Source organism: Carettochelys insculpta, chromosome 4 (genome assembly GCF_033958435.1).
Source record: "Carettochelys insculpta isolate YL-2023 chromosome 4, ASM3395843v1, whole genome shotgun sequence".
In the NCBI taxonomy this organism is placed as follows: Eukaryota; Metazoa; Chordata; order Testudines; family Carettochelyidae; genus Carettochelys; species Carettochelys insculpta.
The window spans coordinates 66,864,808-66,888,969 of record NC_134140.1 but is presented as its reverse complement, the minus strand read 5'-3'; the positions used below and the strand labels follow the sequence as shown (position 1 = coordinate 66,888,969).

Genomic DNA, 24,162 nt, shown 5'->3' with positions numbered 1-24,162 from the left:
CTGAGGCAACAGAGGACTGCCAGGATGCAGGGACCCACAGGGGCTGACAAGGGACTTTGTCACAGATGCGATGGCAAAGGAATTTTTTCATTATGGGCACCCTTTATATTTGCAGGCCTGGGTGCTGCGGAATTCAAAGTCAATCAAAAAATTCATGAGTTTCCTGTGACCTTGTTCCTGCATGCCTGGACGGAGAGCAGCGGAGAAGGAAGCAGTCATACATGGAAGGTCACCGTATACCTTTGTGGGATACATGCGGAACACTTCTGGACGCTAATAAATTTGAATTACAGACATGGTGCTTTCACACTAGCCTTCATTCAAAATTTTATATTTGAAATTGAAGCTATACCCACCTAGCAATATCGACGTTTTGTTATTGGTATAAAGGCTCACTAAATTAAGCTAATGGTATTTACAGTGAAGACGATGATGCTACTTCCTTTAAATTTGGTTTTATCTCAGTGTATATGCAGTCTTTTTGTTCATGTTTAGATGATCTTCATCTTTCCACACAAGCTTAACACTAACTCGCCAAAACTGAACAAAGCAGCAGAAATGTAGCACTTTTAAAATTAAGAAAATGATTTATTCAGTGATGAGCTTTCGTGAGACCGACCCACAAACAAACTGGAAATCTAACTATGCCCACATTCTGGAAATTAGATAACGCTGGGGAGATTAATTCTTCTGGACTGAATGGTTTTGCTTTTGGAAATTTTGGTTATGCCCAGATGTCAGAGTAATAGAACTGTTTATAAATACTTAAACTTATCCTACATTCATTAACTTGTATGGAGAAGGATCCAAGTTTGTGTCGAAATATCCAAAAGCCTGGATGTGATTGCCTAGAATTAAGGAAAGATTCAGGTGCAGATACGAATGCTGTGGTTGGGGACCATCCTTAATTTAAATGCATGGGCTTCTTTTTTTCCAACATTATTGATATGGTTCATAATCAGGGCCAGATAGTTGGCTGGTCCTGAGTGGATGTGCAAGAGTGCACAGAAGATGCAAGGAGCCCCCTTGTTATACCTTCTGGCTATACATGCTATGTGTGCATGTGTCATGTAAGGAGAAAGCAGGTCAGGAACTATACGATGTTAATGCTGATAGTTATTAGCATAGATCCTACTGTGATGACACATTAGGAGCCCAGTCCAGCCCATTGACCTCTCCCTTGTTATGTTTCCTGTACAGAGGCCAGCCATGGTCCCATTCCACTGTAAAGTTCTAGGAAAGTCTTTCTCTGGATCTTAGGCTGCAAAGATGAGACATTGGGCAGAGCTGGAGTAGGGAGGTGCGCACACTTCATGCTCTTTTAATGTCAGTAGACCCTGATAAGTCACCTCTTCAGGATGTGAGGTGATACCCTTATTTTCTTCTCTCAACTTGCTCTTCCCTGGGCTGTGTCCATTTAGGAAGCATGAAGCAGGGGACTAAATCCCAGAATATCTATTATCAGTGCTATACAAATGTAAGATGGAACTATATGATGTTAACACTGATCGATCTATGCTAGTAGCTTACTGTCACCATACATAAAGAACCCATCCCATCCCATTGACTTCTCTGTAAGCATAGTTTGACTGACTCTGAATCCAGATGCAAGAAAATCTCCACTCAGTACATTTGAATGTCCAAATTTCTAGAGCTCAGAGGTGGTGTAAATTGTATTTCAAAGAGTGAAAATCTCATGTATCATGCCATAGGGATCTGAAGGATGTTTGCCAGAAGCCAAAATCTACAACTGGTTTCCTTTTTAATTATCCCAAAGTATGAACTAAACTTTGATTTTAATTAATGCAAAAGCTTTTGCAATATTGATCTATTATTTCTCCTTTCAGAACATCTCATGCAGAATATACGTAAACTTCCTCTGAATGGGGAATGACAAATTCTTCCATATACGATGCCTTTAATTTTGTAATGTTCCCTAATAAGAACAGTTAAAGTCAATAAATGTGGAGGAAATATATAGGAGATTTGTTATGGGGCCTAGAACTGGGGAGAAAGAAAGAAAGAAAAAACAGAGCTGTAATTGTCCATAAAATGCTGAAAGAATTTTAGTGAAGATAAATAAAAATTGGGATCTTAGAAAATAGAAGTTAAACTTTAAATTATTTTAAAATAGATTTCGGCTTGTTCTATCTAGCTGACACTTTGATGCATTTAGATCTTTGCAGACACTATGTAAGAACTAAATCCAAGCCAATTACTATTCCCCCCCCCCCAAAAAAAAAACCCCACACTGAATGTTTTCAATTGCAGAAACAGTGGTGGTATCTGAACAGTAAGTGGACCAGCTCTTTCAGACAGAAGTTTGTAAAGATAACATGAAAAGTGGCTGTCCATTAAAAGTCGAATGGCTACATTTAGATGGTTTAGGTGAGAGTTATCAGAAGGAAAACACAGAGCGATAGATTATGGAACCTGCTTTAAAGGATTTGCTATGTTTTCTTGTTGTGTGGGGAGCACCTTCAGATACAACGCAGAACATATTATAAAAGGCCTGATTCAAGGATAAGGGGTGAGTGAGGAGGACACTAAAACCCAGCATTCATCCCAACAAAGTAGGCTCTATTTGTTTTAATGTCTGGACTAAAGAATCACCGTAGACTTGAATGAGCAAAGAGAACCATTGTAAAATGCCTGCCTTTAAGAGCCTATTGGCAAAATCCTAAAACCATACACCCATACAGGAAATCTTTAAGTTTTTCAGCTTTTACAGGAGCTACTGCTGCTTAATGCCTTAAAATGGACCACATATTTGGGGCTGAACAAGTCACAAAGATGAAGGGGACTGGACTTGATGGCCTCCCAAGGTGTCTTCCAGTTCTATAAGATGTGATGTGATGAAGAATGTTTCTGCCCCAAAGAGCTTCCAATTTAAGCACCTGAACCTGCAGTAATAGTTCAGCTGAGAACCAAGCATGGACATGACAGAAAGCCCTAGAAAATCCAGAGATGTGTAAAATTGAGATATGTGTGTTTAATTGAGAAAGTTTTGTAGGCATTGAGGCGTGAATTCATTCTAGGGAAGGATTAGAATGAAGAAAATCATGGGCAAGGGGAAGCAGACCAGTTTTCCAAATCATACAAATAGGAAAGTGAGACCAACCAAGGTAATACTAAGCAGTTTAGGTAATGAAGTATTCCCAAAGGGTAAACACAGGGTTGGATGCTATCAATAAAGTCCTAGCAGTAGAGTTTTTAGGATGGGATCCAACAAGGTGGTCTAAAGCTCAGCGATAGCAACAATTTATTTATTTAGACTCATAATGGTGCCCATTCTAGGGACTGTATAAATGCTTAAAACTGGACTTAATAGATCCCATAAGCCACTTACAACTATTTTTTCCCCCAGTACTGAGTCATTTTATGAAAAAGAGAACTTTCTAGACTCTCACAAAAAAGAAGGGCCCCTGCTGTATCTTAAGGCATGCTTTTTTCTTCTGAGGTAAGCAGATATCTCTTCATTTGCCTACAGACAGCAATCTTTGTCAGTGCCTCCAACTGCATTTTCTTACTTTAGATAAGTCAGCATAAAAATAGCTGTTTGTGATTTAACAATGGTTGATGAACATTGTGACCTTCTAACACATTCTACAAATATTCCATTATGCCATACACATTTTTAAATAAAGTGCTCTCTGATGGATTTGTAAGTCAGTGGGTTGGGGGGAGGTTCAGCGTAGAAAAGGTTGTTATCTAAAAAGAATTGACTTCCAGGTTTGTCTGTGAAATAGCTGTAGTAATGAAAAACATTCTGGAACTGGCAAGAAACCAGACAAGAAACTAGGTTTTGCACAACAAAACAGTTTTCTAAATAGTCCATTGTCAAAACATAGTCCTTTGCTGCATCCATGAACAAAGCATTTCACAAGAAAAACCATGTAGGAGCAGAGGGTTGGCAAAAGTGTTATAAATGTGGAAGGCTACATAGCTGCTATACACAGAAAAATAAATACTTCATGCTTGAAACAGGACACATTGCAAAGAGCTGCAGAAACAAATAAAATTTAAGATAGTGTATTGGTTGAGTATGGACCAATATAATGCATGTCCCACAGCTGACCCAAGCTGAGTACAAATGCAGTATTCTGACATGTTGAGCAAGTGTTATTAACAGTATACTTTTTCTTAAAAAAGTTACTAATTTTACACTGTAAAAAATGCAGTCTAGCATACCCTCATGATGGGGAGTGCAGATGTACTGATAGGGCAAAGAGGACTATATTTGAGGTTAGCTGAATGCCTAATGTACGTCCAAGTGGGAGGAAGCTGTGGTGAGACAAGAAATGGAAAAAAAGAATTTATTTAGTGTCTGGCACGATGATGATGAATTTCTTATAAAATTATTTCTGTATTTTGTGTAGGTTTTGGGCAGAGGGAGTGGGTTGTCTGGCTTTATTGGTGCTATAAAGAAGTACATCTTTTTGCTTGGATTAAATTATGATCAGTTCTGTGGCTATTAATCAACATAAGGCATTTTGCAAGCCTTTCCCAGCCACATATTCTTTGCGGGTTTCTAAATCTGTAGAATGTAGTTTATCTGGCACGGTAAGTCCTTGCCAAGTTCCATGATTCAATGACAGCTAAGTCATGTTCTGGAGCTGACACTTTCCCACTGCCCCAGTCTGTTGCACTGCATAAACAGAAGCTATTATAAGTTAGTATAATTCTTTAAGAAGTGGTATTCTGAAAGCAGCATTGTGTGAGTATATGGCGCAGGCTGTTTGCTGTTGTTTACATAGTATTCAAAATGAGCAAGACGCTATTTTTGGACAGAGTCAATATACTTTCCCTAAGAGGTTCGCGTAATAAATAGACAACATACTTAAAAGGGTTGCATTAGATCACAGCAAAAAGCTGCGAGATTCATTGGCGTTATGGTAAGCTTGTACTCTTAGGCCTCAATCCTGTGCACATTCATACACACACTGAAGCATGAGAGTAGACAATGGGCCGATTGATATGCTTGAAGTTAAGTATGTGCATAAGTGATCCCAGGATGCCTTTTCCATATTTGTAGATAGAGTTGTTGTAATGAGTGAGACAGATCACCTTGAGTCCAGTTGGGTACCCGCTGATGCTTGTGGGGTTGAGATTTTGTTACTTGTACTTTTATGTGACTGTGATAAAATTGTATGAACTGTCATAGTGGGTCAAATAAATGGTCCATCTAGCCCACAGTGGATGGTAATAAAGCTTCATTGGGAGAGTAGAGAACAGGACTTTGGAAAGCTGCCCATGTCTTCTCCTTATGGCTTCTGGCAGTTACAGTTTTAGGGTCTCTCCAATGCATTGTGTTGTATAATAAACATCAATGGACTTAGCCTCCATGAAATTATCCAGTTCCCTTTTTTAACTCATCAATACTCCTGGCCATCACAATATCCTATGGCAATGACTTACACAAGTTAATTATATGTTGTTTGAAAAAATATTTCCCCTTTTATATTAAACCTGTTGCCTACTAATTTCACCTCTTCTGTTATCCCATGACTATTTAGTTTCCTTCAGAGCTTAAAGTGAGGGACCCTTTCTAAAACTTTCTGAAAGTCCATGTAAACTACATTGACTTGTTTGTTAGCAATCTCAGAGAATTCTAACAGATTCTGTAGCAGGGTCAGGGCAGCAGACCCTGGGTGGAAGAGTGAAAAGCAGCCCAGAACCTAGCTTGGGCTAGGGAAAAGGCAGAAGGGGTTAATTAAGCTCCAAGGTGGAGGCAATAGGGTGCGGTACAGGTAATCAATTAGCAAGGTCCAGCTGAGCTAACTGCCAGGAGGCTTAAAAGCAGGGAGACAAACAGAGCAAGGGGAGACAAGAGGGGACAGGAGGTAGAGGAGCATGAGAGACCCTTTGGGGGATGTAAAAGTAGCAAGAGCAGGTCAGGGGAGGAGAGCGCCAACAGCAGGGCTGGGGAGGGAGTAGCAGTGAGCTTCCCTCCCCAGGCCAGGCCAACAGGTTTGTTAGGGGAAGAGGCAAGGGGCCTGAGCCAAGGTGAGTGGGGACCTCACCATCATTGGTAAAAGGACGTGATGTCTGACCAAAGTTGCCCTTATTTTTCCCCAACAAATTGTGCTTATCTATAAGTCTGATAATTCCATTCTTCATTGTAGTTTCCATTAAGTTGCCAGCGTGAGGAGAGGCTTACCGGCCTGTAATGTGAAAATCACCTTTTGGAGCCTGTTACAATTCCTGTCATCTGGTACAGACTCTTGTTTAAGGAATAGGCTACACACTTCAGTAAGTAGTTCTGCAGTTTCATTTTTGAATCCCTTCTGAACTCTTGGGTGAAAACATCTTGTCCTGTTGAGTTTAGGATTGTTATTGGTCAGTTTCTCAATTTCTTTTAAAACCACCTCTGCTGACACTTTTGTCTGCAATACTTCCTCAGATTTGTGATCCAGAAGGAATAGCTCTGATGTAGGTATCTTTTGCGTAATGTTTGCAGTGAAGAGCAATGCAAAGAATTCATTTGGCTTCTCTGCAATGGCCTTGTCTTCCTCGAGGGCTCTTTTAATAACTTTGTAATCTATTGGCCCCACAGCCTGTTTGGCAGACGTCCTACTTCCAATGTACTTTTTTAAAAAAAATACTGTTAATTTGTTTAACATGTTGCTTCTGAAATGCTTGCTTTGCATTCCTTATTATCTTGGTAGTCTGTTGTGTCAGACGATGATGTCTTGTGCTTGCACAGGCTCATTGGTTGTGGACTTGCATGTGGCTAGGAGTCCAAGCCTTGAACAGCAAGGGCATTCACAATAGGGGCAAGGGAATTGTTCCGGCTCTGTCGGTGCGGCTGCTGCTGTTGCTTTCCTCCTCTCACGAGCACCAGTCAGGTGCACACGCTGCTGCTCTTTGAAGTTGTCATACACGTGTCGTACAAGAGCATGCCAGCCTCTTTGGTCTTCTGCACGCTGCTCTAGCTGCTTTGGCTTTAATCCAGCATGAGCAATGTTGGCCTTTGCACAGTCTTTATACCTCTTGTGAGGCCTACCTTGATTCCTTTTGCCCTGGTAGGGTTGAGCATAGAGGACTTGCTTAGGGATTCTTGACTTCTCCATTTGTATGATGTGCCCTGTCCGGCAAAGCTGGGCTTGCAGAATCATGTTTTCAGTGCTTGTGGTTCCAGCTCTGTCAAGGACTTCCAGGTTCGTGACTCTGTCCTGCCATCAAATGTGCAGTATTGACTTCAGGATGTGAGTGTGGAAGTACTCCAGCAGTTTCACGTTTTACGTACAAGGTCCAGGTTTCACATCCATACAGGAGAGTGGTCAGGACTACAGCCTTGTACATTTTCAGTTTAGTGGACTGTCTGATATTGTGTTGATTCAGCACTTGTGCTCTCAGACGTCCTTGTGTCTGGTTGGCCTGGCAGATCAACTCATCTACTGTTTTTAACTGTATTCCTTCAATAGAGATTGAAGTGAGTGAGGAGAGCAGGAACACTTGGAGCAGGTTGAAACAGTGCTTCGGTCTTTCCTAGGCTGATAGTCAAACCAAAGAGATGAGTGGCTTCAGCAAACTTTCTGACAATAAGCTGCAGATCAGATTTCTTGTGTGCCATGAGTGCAGATTCATCAGCAAAAATGGCTTCAAGGATGAGCCTCTTGCGTGTCTTGGTTTTAGCATTCAGACAATGAAGGTTGAAAAGTGACCTATCAAGCCTGTACTTTCTGTAGTCTCATGGTCCAGGTCCCTAACTGCGTGGCTGAGAATGCATGCGAAAAACAGGTTGAATAACATTGGGGTCAGCATTCACCCTTGCTTCATACCATTGGATATCTCAAATGGATCTGAGGACTTGCCATTCGAAAGACCAAAGCCAGTCATGTCATTGTTGAACAGGTGTATAAGGTTAACAAAGCTTCTTGGGCAACCAAATTTTGATAGGAAAATCCACAGGGCTTCTCTGTAGATGGTGTTAAACACCTTAGTCAGGTCTATAAAGATGGTGGATAGACCCAAGTTCTGCTCTATGAACTTTTCCTGGACCTGACAAACAGCAAAGATCATGTTGATGGTGTTGCAGCCTGGGTGGAAACCACACTGTACCTCTGGTAGGTTCTCTGCTGAGATGCTGGTGATCAGACGGTTGAGGATGACTCGAGCCAAGATCCTCCCAAGGGACATGCCTGGTAATTTCCACAGTTAGCTTTGTTGCCGTTGTTCTTAAAGAGTGAGACAGTTGTCTTTTGGCATGCATCCCAAGGGTTTTGTTAGAGCTGGTCTGGCTGGTTGCCTTTTTGACCTCATCCATTCCAAGGGGCAGGTCAAGACTCATTGGTTTCTGAGGGATCTGGTCTAGGGCCGCAGAGTCGACAATGGAGGGCCTGTTGAGAAGGTTGCTGAAGTGCTCTCTCCACCTATTGTTGATGCTGCTCATCTCCATCAGGAGGGTCTTGCCATCTGCAGACAGGACAGGTGTAGTACTTGGCTTTGAAGGTCCATATACAGCTTTGATAGCACTGAAGAACGTCTTGGAGGCCTTGGTCTCAGCGTAGTATTGAACTTCATCAACTTTTCTCTCCCACCACTCATCTTGCATTTTGCGAAGTGCAGTCTGTGCCTGACTCCAAAGGTGCTTGAAACAGTTATGTTTGGAGACTGAGGACTGATCGTTTTGCCATATGAGAGATGTGTTCTCTTTTTCCTCTAGATCTTCATGATGGTCTCATCATTTTCGTCAAACCAGTCTTGGTGAACTCTTTTTTTAATCCGAGTGTCAACTTGTCTGACTCCATCACCAGGGTTTTAAACCAGTCCCAGTTTTGCACTGGGTCTCCATCCATGGGGTGTCAGCATGTCATCAAGGCAGGCTGCAACTTGCTCATGTTGACCAGTATGTTGCAGCTTCCCGATGTTGAAAGAGGGCCTGATAACTTTGAGCTTCTTGCAGTGCAGTGGTGTGATGTGCAGCATAAGGACAGATCTGATGAGTCTCTGATCAGTCCAACACTCAGCTCCTCACGTGGCCCTGGTGATCTCAACATCGTGAATGTCCGACCTGTGACTGATGACACAGTCAGTCAGGTGCCTCTGTTTTGATCTCAGGTGCATCCATGTGGTTTTGTATTTATCAGCCTGCCTGAAGACAGTGTTAGTAATCCTCAGATCATTTTTTTGCACACAAGCTCAGCAGAAGAAGGCCATTGGCATTCATGTCACCAACGCCATGATGCCCCCAGCACCCTTTCCAGTTCCTGCAGTCCTTGCCATCTCTGGCATTGAAGCCACCCAACAGCAGAAGCTTGTCACTAGGAGGAGTCACTTTCACAAGATGGTCAAGGACCTTGTGGAAAATCTTTTGATTCATCACTGCTGGTCAGAATGGGGGCTTAAGTGCTGATGACTTTAATGTGGCAAGAGGGGTTGAGGGGGAAGCGGAGCTCGATCAAATATTCATTGATGCAAGTTGGTAGGTCAGGAACCTGGTGCAGAAATGATGTCTTGATGGCAAGTCCCACTCCACGGATTCTGTCTTTGTTTTCTGGACTGCCTTTCCAGAAGAAGGTGTAGCTTCCTTCAGGTTCGCAGATGGATCCTTCCTCTGCAAGTCTGGTCTTGCTTGGGATGGCTACATCAATGTTATAGTGTGCCACTTCTCTTGCTATGAGGGCCATTCTTCTCTCAGGCCGCATAGCATTCTACCTGTCCAAGAGGGTATGAATGTTCCATGCTCCAAATATCATCTTTCTCTTCACTGTTTTTTGACCACTGGGAGGATAAATCTCCCAGCTGTGGCATGCTAGCCAGTTTGGTTGGGACAAGCAATTTTTGGGACACCTTTTCAAGTCCCCTCCCTCATTTGAGGGTGAGCAGTGCTGCTTCTAACAAGGCCTGCTCAGTTACCTGGGATTTTGCCAAACTCCTCTGTTGCCCTGGGGTCAGTCGAGTGACCAAAGTCCACAGGCCACCTATGTGCAAGTTTGGAACTACAACTTGCAATGGTCATGTCCAGCTGCTGCTTTGCCCTTCCTACATCGCCACAGATCTTTGAAGTAAACAGAAGATGTAGAATATATGATGTAGACTGATTTGAGAGATGAGAATGTTTAAAGTGGAAAAGCCATTGCACACAGGCAGTTCCACTCTCTCAGCCTCAGAAGCCTGATTTCAGTGGTACGAAAGTCGTCATGGCTGGAGACTCCCTAGGCTGCAGCAGATGGCTATTCCATCTTTTGGTGCCTTGTTATGCCCTTCACTCTCCACAGAGCCTTGCATAGCCACCTTCTTCTTCATTGGATCTCGCTGTTGATCTCATCCATCCCCATTCCACTGGAGCCAACTTCTCATGCTGGGATAGGCAAGTCCCTATCTCAATGAACAGCAACGAAGGGTCCTGTGGCACCTTATAGACTAACAGAAAAGTTTTGAGCATGAGCTTTTGTGAGCACAGACTCACTTCATCAGATGCATCTGAGCATCTGAAGAAGTGAGTCTGTGCTCACGAAAGCTCATGCTCAAAACTTTTCTGTTAGTCTATAAGGTGCCACAGGACCCTTCGTTGCTGTTACAGATCCAGACTAACACGGCTACCCCTCCTATACTATCTCAATGAAGGTTTCAGACCTGTCGGCTGCTCTCCCCGGTTTAGCCCGCGTCAAAGCAGTTTATCAGGGTGTGGCCACTGCGCATGCTACAGCTTCTTGGAGCCACAGATGAGAGCTGAGTGCCAGGTGGGGACCAAAGGTGCACGAACTGCCCCCTCAGAGACACGACAAGTCCCCCCACACCAGAGGTACTACCCCTCCCAGGGTACTCCATATACCCCATTCTTTATTATACTTTTACACTTCAGCTGCTGGAGTTTCTACTTCTTCCTGTTATCCTCACTAGGTTTTGACTTCCAAATTGTGTAGGATACTTTTTTCGCTTCTGATGGCTTCCAGCACTCTGGTGAGCCAGGGTGACATTCTTTTCATCCTTTTCTTGTTTTTCTCTAATTTGGGACAGACATTTAGTCTAATCCTCTATAATAGTGTTTTTAAAAAATCTCCATATTACTTGCAGGCATTTAATCCTTGAGAACAGGACCTTTTACTTGCCATCTAACAAAGTAACCTCATTTTTGTGCAGTTCCCCTTTTAAATGTTACTGTGCAGAGAATTTTTGGTAATCTCCTCTACGAGGCTATTAAATTTATTACTTTAAGGGCATTATTATTGAACAGGTATGTCATAGTTATATTTGAATCAGATCCTGTGCTCCATTTAAAACTAAATAAAACATTGCCTCTCTCTTTGTTGCTTCCAGACCTAACAGCCCCAAGATGGAATGATTTATGATGCCTAGAAATGTTACCAGTGTATCAGGCTGTAGGTGACATTTACCTAGTCAATATGAAGATAGTTGAAATCACCCCTTTAGTATTGTGCTTTCTGCTTTGGTAACACTTCTAACCTCCCTTAGTTTTTCAGTCACTGTAATCATCCTGGTCAGTTTGTCAGTATCCTATTTCACCACTGCTTATTTTATCCAGGCATCTAATTTTTATCCAGACTTCTGTGGTACAATTTGACTTACTAGCTTTATCTTATGAAATGCCATCCTTTTTAAATAAGTCCTGTGGCACCTTGTAGACCAACAGATATATTGGAACATATTTTTATGTGCCTGTATGTTTATATGTGCCTCTGTAATTTCCACTACATGCATCTGATGAAGTGGGTCTTTGCCCATGAAAGCTTATGCTCCAATATATGTTTTTCTATAAGGTGCCCCAGGACTTCGCATTTTTGTGTACACAGACTAACATGGCTACCCCTCTGATGCTTGTTTCCATGCTTTTTAACATTTAATGTCCTTTCCCTAGTCAGGGTGACATACCTATTCCTGTACATTTTGTCCCCAGACATTAATGTGTACCATTGATTATAATCATTCCGTCAAGTTTCCATGATGTCTAATGTATCAATATTCTCATTTAATGCTAGGCACTCTAGTTCATTCATCCTATTATTTAGACTTTTTGCATTTGTACTTTTGGACTTGTACACTTGGTTAATATTCAGTTGCTTGCCTTTGTGTGTAATATTTAAATGGGTCTCTCTTTCATCTGACAGTTACTTACGAGTTCCTTTCTTTGCTTTACCAGTGTTTTTCCTATCTTTTTTTCTTTGAGCATAGAGTTGTTTTTTTAAAAAACAGGTATCTCCATATATTCGTCTCATGGGATTGGAACGTACCTTGAAAGGTCGTTGAGTCCAGTCTCCTGCACTCATCCTTGATAGATTTTTCTTTGCCCCACACCCCTAAAATTGTCCCTTCAAGGACTGAACTCACAGCCCTGGGTTTACAAGGCCAACACTCAAATCACTAAGCTATCCTTCCCCTGCGTTTAATAAATTCATCCCTGAAGGCAGTTTCTGCCAAAATCATGTGCTCCTCCTTACCTGTTGATTTTTTTTTTCCCTAGCCTTAATTTTAAAAAATCCTTTACAACCACTTTCATTTTACATGACCAGAATTAGGTTCCATTTTTGTTTAATTAGATCCAACTCCTTCTCTGTAGGTCACTACTTCCCTAAGAAGGTTCCCCAGATCCTGATAAACCTGAAACCTTGCCCCTGCATCACAGTCTCATCTTTTTAGTTAGACCTTGCAGTTCTGCCTGTCTTACTGGCTCTATATGGAGCTGAATCACTTCGGAGAATGCTACTGTGAACGTTCTGGACCTTAATCTCTTACTTATCAGACAAAATTGAGCCTCCACATCTCCTACGTTTCCCTATGCTGTTAGTGCCTACCTGTAGCACTGCTACAGAAGATCCTTGATATTCATCATTTTGCATATGCATTGTCAATTAACTAAGGAAACTAAATTCATTTTAGGTTGCACAGATCCTCACTTAGGCCATTTCTCTCGAGACCAAAAGTCAGCAATGAAGGCCGAGCGAGTTTTGTGGTGGCTGGTTGGCAAATGCTGTAGCGTGCCGTGACGTCACACCACAATCCTTTGCATTGTCCTCCTAACTGTCTGAAAGTTTTGAAGTGAATGCATTGCAAGTGCACGTACTTTGTCTTAATATATATGTGCATGCAATCCTTTAACCATGACTGGAAAGCAAATGTTTGTACAAAGTTAAGCTCTACTTGCAAGAGGCAATGTGTCAATGTGAGTTTCACTATGAAAATATATGTGTGATAAAGTCCATCAGAAATGAACAGGCTGCTGACATTGCTTGACATCTTGACCTACCTCCAATAATGGTTTGTACCATGGCCAAGAGTGCTTATGATGTAATGGAACAGGCTAAGCATACGACACAGCATTCTTCTGTAAAGATCACTTGGCAAAGAAGCAATGTGATGGAAATGTTGGTGATGTGGTTGGATGACTTGCATATGCAGAATATGGCAATAAGCCTTGGTGCTATTCAGGAGAAGGCACTAAGGTTATTTGAATTCCTGGAGGATAAAGAAACAGGAGAAGGGAGGCACTTCTAAAGAAGAAACATTTAATGCTAGCTATGGCTGGTTTCACTTTTTCCAGTCACGCTATAGGCTCAAGAACGTTAATGGGAATTTTCTAGGTCATTACAGGGACTCTTATGCATACTTGGCTTTATCTAATTCTTGACTCCCCACCCCCACTTCTGCCCCTCTACTCTCTGATTTGCTCACCTTTGATATTTTTCTAATTTGTCAACCTTGATTACTGTTTTTGGTTCTCTGTGCCTTAAATATTGAGTCTGTTCTGGTCTGGCTATGGTCTGAAGAAGTGGGTCTGTTCCATGAAAGCTCATCACCTAATAAATCATTTTGTTAGTCTTTAAAGTGCTACTGGACTGCTTTTTGTTTTGATAGTGTATAGACTAGCACAGCTCTCTCTCTTACTAGTCTCCTTTTAGACAGTGCTGTTGCACGACTTAGATTATGAATCATTAAGCTCCAACATTAAAGATTGAGTTCTTACCACCACACACACTATTGCTGACCCAATCAATGGATTAAGGTGTGATTACTAACCTTAAAGCGTATTATCTATAGAGGACAGTCAGGGGACTCATCAAGGATACAGACATCGAAAGAAAACCAACTATGCAGGAATTTTGGAAAACTTATAATGGATGCAGTGATGCACATTGGCACAGGATGGGATGAAATAAGTGTGTTATGCATGAACGGTGTGCTGGGAAAAAAAATCTGCCCTGAAGCAGTGAATAACTTTATTGGTTTTGAGAAGACCGCAATTCAAAAGGAGTTGGTGATGCTAGCAACGACAGCGTTTGACAATGTCAATGAAGAGGACTTGACTGAATTGCTTGCTTCTCATTCAGAACCTCTAAGTAATGGAGACCTGGAAGAGCTCAATAAGCAAACATTTGAAGAGGAAAGCCAGGTGAAATATCAAGAAGGAAGATAAAGGACTTACAGTAAAGTGTCTCTGCCATATTTTTAACCTTGCTGATGGATCGTTGGCACAATCAAGACTCATGATCATCTGACTGATGGCTTTTCCAAGGCTGTACATCTCCTAACTGATATCTTTGTCATGCTATTGAGCGGTTTTGGATGCAAAAGTTTGTGGTGGGAAGCAGACGACAGGAGTTCTTCTTTGGGAAAGCAAAGAAACCCTAACCAGCGATGGAAGAAGCTGGACCTTCAGGTCTTCAAGATGTGGAAGAAGTGGGATCAGCTGTTGTTGCACAGCTTTTGGGCACTGAGGAGGATGAAGACATTGAAATCTTGGATGATGAAGAGATGGCAGTGGATGACTTCCCCCATCCCATCTCCCTTCTCCTCTGCCTTACTCTCACCAAGCAGGGGTTACTGTTTGTGTCCCTACTTCCTCCATCAAGCACTTCAAATCCATTTACAAGGTAAGAATAATAACATACTTGTCTTATCTATTTCTAGTTCTTGTGTTTAAGGGTTGTAGGTACATTATATGTATATACACATATGAACTGTATGTATTGGGAATGTACCTCAAGCTAATTACATTTTGCTACAAGTTGCATTATTTAGGAATGTAGCCTGGACTTATAACAGGGACCTTCCTGTTCCTGTTCTTCCCCAGCACTATCTGTAAGACCGTCTAGATGTCTTGTGATATCTGCTGCATTTGCACCCTGCAGGCAGTTCACCACGTGGGGCCCCCAGTCCTGACAAGCTATCTATATTTTTAAAATAATTGACTCTCCCACTACTCTTTTGCCTCTCTCTCTCTTCCCCATCATTCAGGCTCTTGTTGGAATATGCTCAGTGTGAGAGGATGTTGTAATACCATCTGCTAGGAGATCCCCTAGCTGTGGGGTCATTTCCAAAGCCTCCAGACTATTCCTTTTCTGCCCTGAAATTTGCATCTTCCTTAACACAACATGGGGTGTCTTGTGGAAAGGGGTCACTTCACTAGATCTGTGGCAGTCTCCTCTACATTCCTTGTTGTCTGTCTTTGCCTCTCCAGTTCAGCCACTCTGGCCTCCAGAGCCTGTACTCTGTGTCTGAGCCCATGACTTCTTGCATGGCATGCACATGTATGCGACCAGCCTGGGAGTTTTTGTTACAGTTGTGTATTTGGTGGAGGATACTCTAACATATTTAGCTCCCTTTGTACAGTGTTTTGAGTTGTTATAGTAAAGTGGCGTTATATAATCACTGCAAAACTTCAGCCTTATTAGTCAGCAGGGCTTGTATTACCAGTATTTGAAATACTCATTGACAGAGCAGGTCAAGAAGTTGAAAGATTTTAATAATAATTTTTTGGGGGAGTATTTTGTTGGGAAATTTATTTTTTTCTATTTACCGCTACATGTTTGAAATAATTTGAGGTGCTTTTATACTGCTGCATTATCATATTTTTATCAATGTATTTTTTGCAATTAATCTGTCAATTATTTTCTTAAAAATTCGAGTGGCTACAAAGAAGTAAATTAAGTTATCTCTGAAAACCACTGTGTTGCTCAGCAGCCTTTGTTATGAGTGTGTGGTTCTTTCTTCTGTGTACAGAAAAGTAGTTATTTTGAACTACTACAAAATCGAGCTGTCCTGTGATTTGAACAGCAGGAATTTGTTCCTGCATTTTGAATGATCAAAAGCAGCAGCCTAGTGTAGCGTTGGCAAAGGATGAGTCATTGCCTGTGTTCTACATATCCACAGCCCAGTCTCATGCACAATCACTAATTCATAAAAGTCACAGAAAAGATTATACTGTAGATTCTTTATGGTCAACTGGGACAAAACAAGAACAGAATTTCACCAGATCCTTCACTTTTGATCCTAAAAACAGCCTCTCTTAAATATGAAGGAAATAAAAATCTTTTTATTCTTTAAATGAGTGAGGAGGTAAATTCTCTTTGAGAAATCTTGGCCCAGTCTACATGTTGGTTTTTATAGACACACTCTTTATTTCTCAGAGAGCTCCTTCCAGGAAATCAATGTATCCGTGGTTTATCTGCAGTCTCCATCTTCTAATTTATCAAAATCTCTTCTTAACTGTATGTTTTGTCCCTCAGGCTCTTATGCATTTATGGCCGAAGCTGGCAAGGTGCTGGGCACTAGAGAGTGCAGAATGTGGCGCGCCCTCATTGACTTTCATAGGAAATGAGGGAGCACTCAGCATCTTGCAGGACTGGTCCATAATGAGAATTCCAAAATCGCACCAGACTATGGTTAAAACAGAGGAGTTACCCTTGATACATTCTTGTAGTTGACTACCACCCCTCAAGTCTCCATTATAATCCCTTTAGCCTATAATCATGACAGTTTCTTTCTTGGTTCATTTAGACAAAGTTTATTACTGATGTTTGGCCTGAAGGCAGGATTATTTTAATGTCTCTAGGAGTTACAATGTCTGGCAGTTCACACTGTGTTCAAAATTTTAGCACTGTATATGGTATTTCTTCTATAGTGATATCTTTACATGGGTTTCCTAGTAATGAAACTCAGAGTGAATATACGTTCTACTGGCTTGGGGGGTGGTACTTAACCTTGGTCCATAATCCAGTAACCAAATTATTTGATGACTGAAATATATTTTATCTCAGTGGTTTTCAGCCTTTAGTCATGTACTCTGTATTTGAACCTTCCTAACCTTATGTTTACCAAGGCCAGGATGCTACCATTGGCTCCATGAGGATAGGCATTGCACAGAGCCCCAGTAACAGCATAGGCACAGATTTCTGCCTTGAGAATTGGAAGCCAAGGCCGTGATCATGCAAACGCTCATGCACGTGTTTAGCTTTAACCATGCCATCAACTTCCAGTGGAATACTAGTGACTTCAGTAAGTCCACTTACATGTTTGCTTTTCAACCTGGGAATAAGTATTAGGAGGATCAGGCTCAAATCTGTAACTCGCTTGCTTCTGAAGTTAATGGCACTCTTTTCACCTCGGAAATCTCAACTTTTCAATTTCTGTCTTCCTGGTACTACAGTGTTCAGAGTGCTTGCTCAGAGAAGGTGATCTTGCTAATCTCTATTAAATCCATGCTAACTGAATAATGTTCACTGAATAATAATAATGCAGTAACAAAACAATTTTTTTAAAGTATCTGAAAAATGTGACTACATCATTTCCCCAATAACACAGGTGGGCTCAGACTTGAATGATCAACCCATCTGTACATATATGTAGAACTATGTCAAATTGTATCTGAAAGGTGTTGTGAAAGTCAAACAAATTTCATAATATTTTCAAAATTGTTTAACGTATATAAATATTCACCCAGCTCAAGGCTTTATGTACTTTCAATAGAAAGATGTTGGTATATTAGTGTATTTTACTGTAGTTGTGAAATTCCAATTGAAACTAGAAAAAATTTGTTTCATAGTCAACAATGCAAAAAAATCTGATACGTATTAAAAACTGAACCATTTTTTGCAAAATGCTCATATTTTAAATGGTGAAATTTCAGTATTTATGATGTAAAAAAGTATTATGCATAAAATGGCAATGGTCTTGCACATTATCTGCTAATGAATTACATCAAGCCCAACCATACAAATGTACGTCCACTACCCCTGCTTCCATATCTGCTCCCAGTGAATGCCAGTCTGTGGATTTTAATTAGCAGAGGATAAGTTAGGGAGGCATGCTCCTGCATGTAATATTTTGCAGGTAGAATGATTGTTATATATATTATAGTCAATGAAATGAATGTGATTACTCCCCATGTGTATTATGATGTTCCTAAACACAGTGGTAGCATATATTAGCTACAGGAAGAATAAGATGTGGGGGGAAGATAGCTGATTGATAACCATGTCAGCTGCTGGTGTCTTGTTTTGCAAATGAAAAATCCATGATCTGTTTTTCACTTAGGTGTTTAAATCATAGATGGAACTTTTCTTTCTCCATGACCCTTTCATCCTTATTGACATTTATCCTTCTTTTTATGCAATTATCCCAGAATGAAAGCTTCTGGCAAGGCACGTCAGCTGTTGTCTGCCAAAAAAACAGACACACAAATCTTGTCACATAGCTTTTATTTTTGTGGTCAGGAACCCTCAGGCCTAGTATTTAGGCAGCTTAGACTTGTGTGGAACTTTACTGTCTCCTGCACACTCTCAAATAAGATTATATGAGAGAGAAGATCAATTTACTCAGGACATTTAAGCTCTCAATATTGAGCTTTTTGTCCAATCACAGCTCCTCTGTAGCTGTGTAGCAGAAAAGCCAGTCACAGAAACCTTGATAAATTAGATATTACCACATCTACTTGTGTATATTTAAGCTTATCAAACTGAATTGTAGCATTGTTTCTGTACTATTATGTAGACAAGGACTCCATTTAATAAATGCAGTGCCATTTGATAGTAATTAATCACCCAGCTAAAATGTCATATTAAGGTCAAAGAGACCAGAAGACAAAAAGAGGAGAACATTAAATTCAGCTAACAAACATAGGAAAGGAGAATTCAGAGCCAAAGAAAGTTCTGAGACATTGGCATTAGTGAAACATATAATCCAAACTTCATCTTAACTTTCAGTACAGCTGAGAAATAATCACATTCTCTTGGTTCAAAACAAGGTCATTTTTGTAACTTTTTTTAAAATGAGATTTCCTCTGTGCATTGCAGCCTCAGCTCATAGAAAGCTTCAGTTTGCTCGTGGATTTTTCAGATGATGTTCAGATGATGTTCCTCTCCTTTTTTTCCTTTGAAGATATCCTTCACTTCTAGAGTTTTTTCTTTAACATACCCTGAAAACAGGAAAGGTTTCAGACATGAAGATAATTTGGGATGGAGCTCAATAAATATAGACATACTAGAAAAAAGGTTGAAGTATGTTGTTTGAATTGAAGCATGGAAGTATTTTTTGCAGTTTAAAAATACAGTGGCTGTTAACTTTTGGGACAGGAAAATTTCAAGTTCTGGCCAAGTACATAATGGTGGAGGACTTTTTACATCACTACTGTTGCTCCTGTGCCTAACGGCCATATCTGAAACTTAGTAAAATTGTTGGAAAGTCTCTGGTCATAAATGATTATATAAAAAGAACTTTATTTTCATGTAAAAAGTAACTTTAGTTGGTTGCAGTCAGTGAGTTGATGGGACTAAAGAGGAATTAATATATATTCATCCACATTACATTTACACAAATAGAAACTCTTTATCATGGACTCCCTTTATGAACTAGAGAACTGGCATTCTTCAATAAATTTACTGAGCTCTTTGTGGTCCCTTTCATGTCTATGTGCACTGATCCAGTAAAGGTAAATGCTCACTGATAGTTGGGGCCATTGCTTATACTATTAAAAAAATTCAGCTACAAGTGCAAATTTTTTACATGGCCCAATGTTTATTCTCTGCATCTCCTCTGTGTGCATTATCTTTAGTTTTTTATAAAATAAGAGACACTAACATTTTTTTTAAATAATCATTTGAATTGTTCTGGACTACATATACTAACCTCTGTTTTTAAAAACAAACAAACAAAAACAAACAAAAAAATACCCTGAAGTACAAAGAAGCATAAAAGTACTGATTACATAGATTTCAGAATCCAAACTGTTTCTAAATATATTTAGCCACCAATGAATCCATCATTTCTCCTTCCTGTTCCAATTTCACATCAAATAGTTTGTTTTATATTTTACACAATACTAATTCTTCAAAAATTACTCCACATTTGGCAAGATCTAGCCCTATAACTGATGCGTCACTGTAAAGAATTTTGGCCTTTTCAAAGGTTAAATATTATCCTTCTAAATTGTGTAAACTTAACTACAGCAGGAAATGTATCTTTCCTCCCAAATAACCTTTCTTCTTTTGGTGAGTTTAATATGTAGGACAGCTATCTTAGTAGTGTTGAAAATAACTTGTAGATTTATTCAAAGAAATACAAAAATTTGATAATGTATTTGGCATTCATGTCCCAGACACTGCTATGTGGTAAATGTTGCTCATGTGGACTTTGAGTGTGGATTGTGAAGACTGAGGTTTTTGAGCGATTAACATCATTCTTGAAGAGGTGGATGACTCAAAAAATGCAATATGCAGATCAATAAACATCTACTTTTTTAACAGGACTCTTGCCTTATTTGGTGAATGAGTTATTTAACAGTTGTCTTTACCTTCACTTTGTAGTAGAGGCAGGGTTAGGCCATGTCTATACTAGACATGGAAGTCTACCAGAGATAAGCGATTTTAGCTACGCCAACTGTGTAGCAAAACTGATGTATCTACACTCGGCTAACTTGTCTGTCTTAGGGGAAAGTCGACAGGAGCATTTCTCCCTTCAACCTTCCTTACTCCTGGCCTCTTGCGAGGAGTACGGGTCAACTTTGACCCGTGAGAGCTTGATTTCACAAGTGCATAAAATCCAACCCCAGAATATTGACCCTGAGTGCATCACTCTTCTGTGGTAGTGTAGATAAAGACTTAGTGTCCAGCTATCTATGGTAGCATTCAACTTCATTTGCCACAAAACTATACTTCTTCCTTCTGCTGTCCCCTGCCTTATTCAATTTACATATGCCAGGGGCTGCGATATAAGGCACAAGTTTCCAGCAGATGTTCCTTCACTACACAACACAGAATCACAGCCTGAGGCTATGGCTAGCCTACAGCCCTTTTCTGGGATACCAGAGGTTCCCAGAAAAGGTCTAGTGCATCCGAGACCACTTCCATAAAAGTGGATACGTTCTATCACTATTCCTGTAAACCTCTTTCTACAAAAAAGAAGGGATGGTCTGGCAGAAGAGGTTTTTCTAAAATTTGGCATGGTGTAGATGGGCTAAATTTCAGAAAAGCCCCTCCCAACAGAAAAGTGGAAGAAGATATGGGCATGGTGGTGCACCATTTGCATATCTTTTTCCAACATTTCTTCATAGTCTAGCCATACTGTGAATGAAGCAGGTGAAAAAGGCAATAGTATAGAATCATGTAGTTAAAAGCTTATCATGCACAAAGGCAGCTAAGCTAAAATTGCATAGGCAATCTTATGGCCCTTCTTAGCTATTTCATTGCTTGATTTTGAACTTTACTCTTTTTAACACAGTTTTGGGAACATTATTCTGGGTGGGTGTGTGCAAATATGTTGAAAAGCTCACGTGAACTCCACCAAAAAAATTTATCATGTGGATCCATAGTACAGGTTGAACCTCTCTAATCGGGAACTGTCTTGTCTGGCCAACATCTGTGATCTGGCATGATTTTAGTTAGCTAGATGACCACTTATTGCAGCCAAGTTTCACGTAGTCCCCTAAATGTCTGAGCCCAGTAGGCAGTGGAAATTGGTAAAGTGCTAGACACTATTGACCTCCCATGGTCTAGCAAATTCTTTCATTGGTCACCAGTCAGGTCCCAAGGGTGCTGAATGAGATAGGTTCAACCAATCGTTGCTAACATGACTTAGTGACAAGGGTTGTTTCTTCATATTCATGGCACAGACTTCTATCACTATAGGTAATGGAATTGGCAGCAGGGCAGATAGCTGCCATGGGCCTGAGGGCAAAGTGGGAGGGGCGCCAAGCTCTGGACCTCTGGAAGGGGCAGGGCCAAGAACAGTCACCCTTAGCGTTATCAGGACCACTGCCCTCGGCCCCCTACAGCTGCACAGAGAAGCACAGCAGTGCTACCATCACTCCAAAGGGGCCTGGAGCTCCAGCAGCTGGAGCTCCAGGCCCCTCAAAAGGTCAGTCTCTGGGGCAATGGCCCCCTTTGCCTCCCCCTGTTGTCAGGCTGTTATCCTATTCATCTCCCTCTGCCACTAGCAAGGGATGAAACATGCATGTTGCTAATTGATTTCACAGATTTTATTGGAGGCCCTTTACAATTTGGTGAGCTTTAGGTGAATTTTCATAGGGTCAGAAAAAATTGCATCTCTAGCAATATGAAACCAAATTTCAAGTCCCTGTTCCAATCCCAAAAGCTGGCAGAGCTCCTCAGTGAAAGAGTTACAAGATTTATTTTTTTAATCACAGGCAAAACAATGTTCTCTTAAAATGCATGCTTATATTTTGGTGTATCGCAGTAATCTAGAAACATGCAGACTTCACCCCGTGGCAAGGAGCATTTTAAGGAATAGATGAGCTTGGGGTTTCTTTTGGATTCTGTGAATCTGAGGACATTTAGAAAAAAGCTTGTGAAGAAGAATTCCGAAGCAAAATCTGGTTTCATTTTTTTTCAGTGCAGAGGGGTTTGGCTCATAATCTGTTGCATTGTCTAGTTTTATAGATGTTGGATTTCCTTATGCAGCAATATGGCCTGTGATAAGGAGAGGGGAAGTTTCCACTTCTTATGTATAGTTTCCTTGGGTTCTGTTGCAACTCAGTGTGGAGTCCTGGCCAGAAGCTCATGAAGTCTGTGGCTATTGGGCAAATAGCATTTAGTAGCTAGGTTCCTATCTTGCTAGTCATTGTTTTATGAATGGTTAAAAGGACACTGTCAAACTGAATATGCCCCTGAATTTAAATTAAGCCTCTAAGACCATTAGTTCTGTTTTTTTTTCTAATTGTGGAAAGATTTTTTAAAGTAATTGTATTTAAGCAAGTAACATACGCTTTCAGTTTTTGAAATGGAGATCCACTAGTGAAAACCCAAAAGTTGAACTGACTATAAAGAACAGTAAAATGGAGGACTTATCTATATTTGGGAATTGCCCCAATTTTTCACTGATGACCAACCACTGGTATGGCTGCACTGGTGCAAACCATTAAAAGCTACTACTTGCAACAGTCATGATTTACTGCTGCTAGAAACCAGGTTATGTTCCACACGCACAGATAACATTATCTACTCTAAGGGGGTTGCACGAATGAAGTGGCTGCCCACTGCTAGGTGAAATCAAAGTAACTGCTCCTGCTCTCTGCAACCAATGTAGGTATTATTTTTAATGGCCTTCATTGTTCATCCTGAGCTTAAATCTACAGGGACACTATTAGCAACAAATAATTTTGATTATTAAAAATCTTAACGTACTTCAGTAATCAATAGTATTAGTAAACTAGGTAAAGAAATTTTGTTTACTTACAATATATGATTAAGCGAATATTGTGTCTTTGATACACTCTTTTCTTGACTCTTCCATAAGATCTCAGCTTCTCTCATGTACATCCCAGCTATTTCTGTGATAAGGTTTACATAGGAACCAGAGTACAAACTGTACAGCCTGATTTGTGAAGAAACATGTAGTATGCTCATATCCTTACAAAAGCTTTTTTTCTGTGGGCAGCTCTTCCACCTTCCCATTTCAACCACCCCCTCCCCACCCCCAAAAAAAACCAAAACAAAACCAAATAAACAAAAAGCAAACAAACAAAAACTAAGCACTTTTTTCCTCCTCTCCAGGAAGAGTTTCCAGAGAGCCCAGCCTTCACTGGAATATATTGTTTGTTTTATTTGTTTGCTTTACAAGATATCAATGGAACACCCCTCTCAAGCGTACAGTTTAGTGAGATGGATCACACTTCAGTAACTGGCAGTTCAAGGAAGTCTTACCTTAGGTTGTTTACATGAACATGTTTTAGAAGAGCCATTTAGCTTCCACCAAGTTCCACCCTGCTGACCAGCTGTAAGTGTAAAGGCCGCCAGTGAGCCTATAGGTTGCTGATAAACTAGACCCCCATTTGGCAGGCAAGGAAGCCAGAATGATAAGGATGTTGATTTATGTTTTATCTGTCACTCCACTTTCAGTAAAGCAGGGCAGCCAGCCTTAACGGAGTAAATTCTGTTATCACTTCCCTTTTGTTTAAGGGAAGGAGAT

The 24,162-nt window shown here is 40.6% G+C and overlaps 1 long non-coding RNA gene across 2 annotated transcripts; it reads right to left on the bottom strand.

Moving 5' to 3' along the window:
* Positions 1–18,430: 18,430 nt before the first annotated feature.
* LOC142012064 (uncharacterized) lies at positions 18,431–23,961 on the bottom strand. 2 transcript variants are annotated; one of them, XR_012645251.1, is made up of 3 exons: positions 23,898–23,961; positions 23,431–23,524; positions 18,431–19,156 (listed from the first exon to the last, which is right to left on the bottom strand). It is a non-coding gene; the product is annotated as an uncharacterized LOC142012064 (long non-coding RNA). The 2 variants fall into 2 exon arrangements; XR_012645252.1 differs by having other exon boundaries at positions 23,431–23,568; positions 23,898–23,956.
* Positions 23,962–24,162: the final 201 nt, after the last annotated feature.